The following is a 6,027-nucleotide window of genomic DNA, read 5'->3' on the forward strand; positions in this document are numbered from 1 at the left end:
CTAAAATGAACCTTCAAAAGATTTTGACAATCCAGAAATGACATCAGAAAACGGAAGTAAGCGGCGTTGCCGTACTGACCAAATAAACAGAAAAAATAAAAAAAGCTATAAGGGTGAGCCACTTTTGAGATGCATCCGGTATAAAATAATTATATAAAGACATATTTAAATATTATAATTAGTTAAGAGAAATTTATAAACAACTAATAAAAAGAGAAAGGGCTATTATCAAAAAAGGTATCAAGTTTAAAAAACAAGCTACAATACCATTAAAAAGTAAAAATCGCTAACCAACAAGATAAAACAGGAATAAACTGGAATAAACCACTAAAAAGCAGAAAAGAACAGCTGAAAATCCAAAAATAGTATTTTTTTTGTTTTCTTTGTTGATTCCTGTGTTCTCTTGTTGCTTAGGGGTTTTTATTCGTTTTTTAATGTTTTTTGTCTGACGTCACTTCCTGCTTCTCCGCTCCTCTGATTCAGAATAGGCCTTTTTTTCAGAAACCATTTTTTTAGCTTAACTTAGTCTATACTAAGTTCTCTGATGCAGAATCAGCCTTCTGTCTTTACTGGTAATCTAAAAAATAAAAAAGTTTTTCTTTTTGTAAAACGGCACTGTGTTTACAGAATTAAAAAGAAAACCAGCCTGTCAGTAGCTTTTTACTCGTAACAAATTTGTCTGGTTAACAAAAAACGTTTCTAGGGTATATCTGCAATATCTGCCCCGTCGCATCGTCAAAAGTCTCAGGAAATTTTGAAAGCATCCTCTTTGATGGACCATTTTGTATAAATTTCTAATAAATTCTCTTACTATAGACTCACAATATGCATTATCGTTAATCTGTAATTTATTAAAATCGATCCCATGACTAATTTTTTTTTTCTTTAACGTGGGTAAGATTTCTTTTGCATTCGCATTTTCTATATCAATTCATTAATAAATCTTCACGTCTTTTTTTTCAATCTATTTCATCAAGGTTATAAAATGCTATTGCTTTTAATGTACAAGTGCTTCAAGATGATTATTATTTCTTTTTAAATACACATCTCAAAAGGTGTGCTATTTTTTATATCTCAAGCAATTACAAAAACCAATTAAGAAAAAAAGTAGCAGGTTTTAAAGGTCCTTGCTTTATTAATATTACACAAGATATAATTAAATCTAGAAAATTAATGCCTAATTGAATCCAATAAGAATATAGTCACTAATACCAACATTTAAAAATCAATAATTTTTTTATTTTTTTTAGTAACATATTTTGACTTGGTTTGTAATATTGGCAAGATGCGTTTAGAGGAAACTTAATTGAGCCAAATCGCACACTGTTCGGTTTTTATATGATTCAAAATAAAAGTATTATATGATTCAAAAGCTAAGTACAACACAAATCTTAAATACGTGGACTATTATAACAACAAATACTTCGTAAAAGACTATTTTGATAGCATTCGGAACGAGGATTCAAGTTAAACTTTTTAGAAAATAATTTAAAGGAAAATTGTACCTGCTCAGATGCTTGTTCCGAGTAAAATCCTAGAACTCTACGATTTGCTTTTATGAACTCTGGCACATGATGCAGAATTGCATGAATCTTTTGAGTTATCTTAATACCTAAGTTGTGTATTTCCAATCTAAATTGTTCGATGTCATGTTCAAAATGTTTGTTTAGTGCTTGACCAAAACAACTCGAAACTACTTGATTGAATGCAGAAAACACTGCAATATATTTATTTCCTAAAAAAAGATGTTTAGGTTTTTGCTTGTCAAAACTTTGAGTAGGATTCTTTACCGGGCGATATCGTCTTCAAAATATCCACTTTCTTTAAAAGTTGTCTGGCGTTATTTCCGTTACATTTTCCATAATGATCTAGTTTCAATCCCGCTTTTTTATCCATTCTGTTGCAACATTGGTATTCTCCAATTCAAGACAATCAAATAGTTTTTGGAACCACACCTAACAAAAGGTGAAGCTCAGGAGGGGGAATATACTTTAAGACAGGTGTTTCTTCGTCGCCAATGATTAAAGGTATGTTTATACAGTTTTCTAAAAAATAATTGCCTTTTTTTATATGGTTCATTGAACAACAGTTTAAAAAATACAAAAAAAAATATTTCAAACAAAAACGCTTACTAAAATCTTTGGCTTTTGTTATATTTCCTCCAGATTGTTGCCATAAATTTGTATTTTCTGTAATACTTTTTATAGTTCTGAATGATCCTTTAATTTCCATTTCCTTTACATTTACATAATACCATGGGCAAGTGTGAGTGGATGAATTTGACTGAAGACCAAGGAGAATCATAATAAGCTTAAAGTCAGCGGCAAAAGTATAGGAACAAATTCCACATATGGACTGCAAATCTAACGTCTCAAAGAGGCTTTTAATGTTAGCATAAGATTCAGACAACTTTGGTCCTAAGCCAATTATGAATAGTTTATTAATTCCAGCACTTTTATATTTCTTGAAATATTCGGGATCATTTTCAGGGAGCACATTCAGACAAACTTTAAGTGATCCACCACCACTATCAATGCCAATTTTTACATGAAAATCTTCAGATAATTCTCTAATTTCCAAAACATATGATAGAAGACCAGATAAATCTGAGCAGTATACAAAAATTAATATTAACTGAATTAACATTTTTCCTTTAAATTATTTTCTAAAAAGCTTAACTTGAATTCTCGTTCAGAATGCTACCAAAATAGTCTTTTACGATGTATTTGTTATTATAATAGTCCACGTATTTAACATTTGTGTTGTACTTAGCTTCAGTTAAATTTAGCAATAAAACCACTTAGTTAGGGAAGAATTATAATTATTCTAACTTATTAGTTAACATTTTTATGCAAAATAAAACATATAGCTGTAATATGATTTTTTTGACAAATTATTGTTTCAGTTTTTGATCTCAAAATTCAAAGTCACGGTACATCACTGGATCTATGGAAATTATTTAGTTGTTCGATAATTTTGAAAGAACGCATTATAGCCATTAAAAAATTACTAATTTTACAATTTATATATTTTTTATTGTGAATCATATAAAAACCGAACAGTGCGCACCATTAGTTGGCCTAACAGGTCTCCTGGTGTTTCATTGAAGGACTTCTTCCTGTTTCAGCACACTCAAAACTCAAAATCCGTCTTTATATGCGTATTAAGTACAGAAATTTAGATGAACTGAAAATGCCAACACTTTGGAACGCTAAAGATTATCTCCTCTACAGCTTTGCATTGTGAGGCGTGAATTTTACAATCATTTGGGTTGAATCATCCTGTACATTAAAAAATAGCTTTTAATTTGTAAGCTAGAATAATTATCCCCATGATTAGCGAATAATATTGAGTTAAAAGTTTAAAAAAATAACATTAATTTTGACATTTTAAATAAAAATTAAAAGTTTTTTTTATCTAACAACTAATTCATTAACGAAAAACAATACCATAAGATAAAAGGCAAGGCATTGTTCTATTTTATTATAAAGGAAAAAAATGTTGCAATATTCAGATTTAATCATACATACTTTCACACTGGTTAAGAAATCTATTATGTGGATACCGATGACAACCCTATCATGCCCAGATAGCACATTTACGTTCTTTTCATATGCGAAGCAAGTGACTTTGGAGAACAACAATGTTCTATTCACATTCCTTTTTTTCATTGGGAACATATATGGCACATGAATAGCAGAGATTACGTTCCACCCTATTCAAGTGATATAGTAGTGCGTTTCACATTCCAAGATATATTGTATGAACGTGAATTATATGTTCGTAAAAGAACGTATTTAAAAATAATATTCCAATTATATGATATTCATGTTTTAATATTCTATATTTATGCTTTTCATATGTTTTCATATTTTTTATTATTTACAGAGGCAAAATAAAACACTAATTTACTACAATACACCAAAACACTTTATTTTTTGCACAGGACGCGCGTTTGCTAACCATGTTAACATCATCAGCAGATGGTCAAAATTTAAGTTTTAATCATCTACTGATGACGCTAACATGATTCAAACGTCCAGTTCAAAAGTAAAGTGTTTTGGTATATTGTGGTGAATTAGTGTTTTATTTTGCTGTTGTAACACCAAAAATTCCAACCCTCAACTCTGTATTTACAGGGTGTCCTGTATAAGGATGCACTGTACCAATATCCTATAAACTATAGATAGATACAATTTTTTTCATATTTAGCAATTTTTTTATCTCTTAAAATCTATAGGATACCTATACAGTACATTCATATCTGGGACACAGGGGACACACTACAAACAATTTGCTGAAATTAAATAATTTGGTGTGTAATAATCAAAAATTAACTAATAAATAGAATGGTTAAAAATAATAGGTACGAAAAATAATAGGTAATAAAGACGAACTTGAGTAATATATGTTTATTAATTAAAAATATTTTAATATAACAATATACATTGATATTATCTTCTATGTCTATGTTTCTATATTCTCTTGTCTACCCTTCTGAAATAATATCAGCAAAATTATACTGTTCAAATAAATTTGCACATACCTTTTTGTATTTTTTAATCTTTCTTTTGTTTTACAAGCCATATTTTGATTATATTGATAATTTCGGTTTCTTTTGACTCTTGAAATTGACCTTTCATGGAGTCTAAAATATATGTTATTACAGTCTTTGCAACACCAAATATCTTTAAGTTCAGATACCTAAAATTGCTTTTGGCCACTAACAATGATTTCAAACTTCTCTTCTGTTTGGCCCCATCCAAGAACCTTATAAAGCACTTTCCTTGTACTTTGTGCTACTCCTGAACCACCAAGTCTAGATAATTCTCGAACCTAATAATTTAAAAAATACCTTTTTCTTAAAAAAATAATAATAAATAAATGATTATAAAAGAGCCTACATAAATACCTATATAAATACTATATTGTAGGAAATTTCAGCACTGGAACTACACTTATTAGAACAGAAATCTTCAATGATACTACCAGAGATAGTACTACTTTTTGATGATGTACAGAGGATAATAAAGAATCGCTTTTGAATCCAGTTTAATGTACAATATTGAGTCATATTTGCGTAACATTGACTTAATAAGATTTTGGCTCCTTTTCTTTGGTTGAATTTTTAAAATATATTTTTAGTATAACCTATTTTTTTTCGAGGTCTCATGGTTTTAGAACATTAAATTCACACCTTTAAAATAGATACTGAAAAACACAAACATAACAAAAACTATTTTACCGATTCTATCCTTAAAATAATTATTTGCATCACTTACCTTTACGTTATCTCAGTGTTTTAATTATTAAAATAGTTTGGGTTTGGATGAAGCACGTTTACGTTTATAGTTCACTTGTTGTTTTTTTAAGGTTATGTTATGGATGTACGATTCGAATCGATTTCAATCGAAGATCGATCTTTTTAACCAAAAAATCGATTAAAATCTATCGAGTTTTATTAAACTATCTTTTGGTATAATCGATCTTTTTATTTCATAATGGAAGATCGTTTTTATTTATACAGTTTTACAGGGTTATTTATTTGTTAGAATAAGAAACACTGTATTTTTGCTTGAATATTTGTTTACAGTGCATCTATATACACTAATATCACAGATAACACATCTAATATATAAAATCCCTAATTATTTAATACACAAAAATTTAATAGTAAGAACATATACAAATATAATGTATTGTATTCATTTTTTCATTTCGAAATAATTTTTATTCTCCTTTATTTTTATTCAGATATTGATATGTTTAGAACGTGAATAGCAGATACTGAAAAATTTATTGTAAACCATAATTTAAGAAGACATTCTAAGGTCATGCTGATAATATACCTTTAAATCACATTCATAGTAGAATGTACTATTCATATGCCATACTTATTAAAAAAAGAATATACTTATGAGAACTTAGGAGGAATATTCTTAGAATGTAAATGTTCCTTTTGTGCTATCTGGGATGCAATTACAAATAGATATATTAATTGCGAACTACTTAAGATAAGTTTGATTA

General features: G+C 28.5%; 1 long non-coding RNA gene across 1 annotated transcript; it reads right to left on the reverse strand.

Moving 5' to 3' along the window:
- Nucleotides 1–4,580: 4,580 nt before the first annotated feature.
- LOC115879110 lies at nucleotides 4,581–4,839 on the reverse strand. Its single transcript, XR_004049665.1, has 2 exons — nucleotides 4,705–4,839; nucleotides 4,581–4,648 (listed from the first exon to the last, which is right to left on the reverse strand). It is a non-coding gene; the product is annotated as an uncharacterized LOC115879110 (long non-coding RNA).
- Between the last annotated feature and the right edge of the window lie 1,188 nt (nucleotides 4,840–6,027).

This window comes from Sitophilus oryzae, unplaced genomic scaffold (genome assembly GCF_002938485.1).
Source record: "Sitophilus oryzae breed Bouriz unplaced genomic scaffold, Soryzae_2.0 scaffold_1067_pilon_pilon, whole genome shotgun sequence".
In the NCBI taxonomy this organism is placed as follows: domain Eukaryota; kingdom Metazoa; phylum Arthropoda; class Insecta; order Coleoptera; family Curculionidae; genus Sitophilus; species Sitophilus oryzae.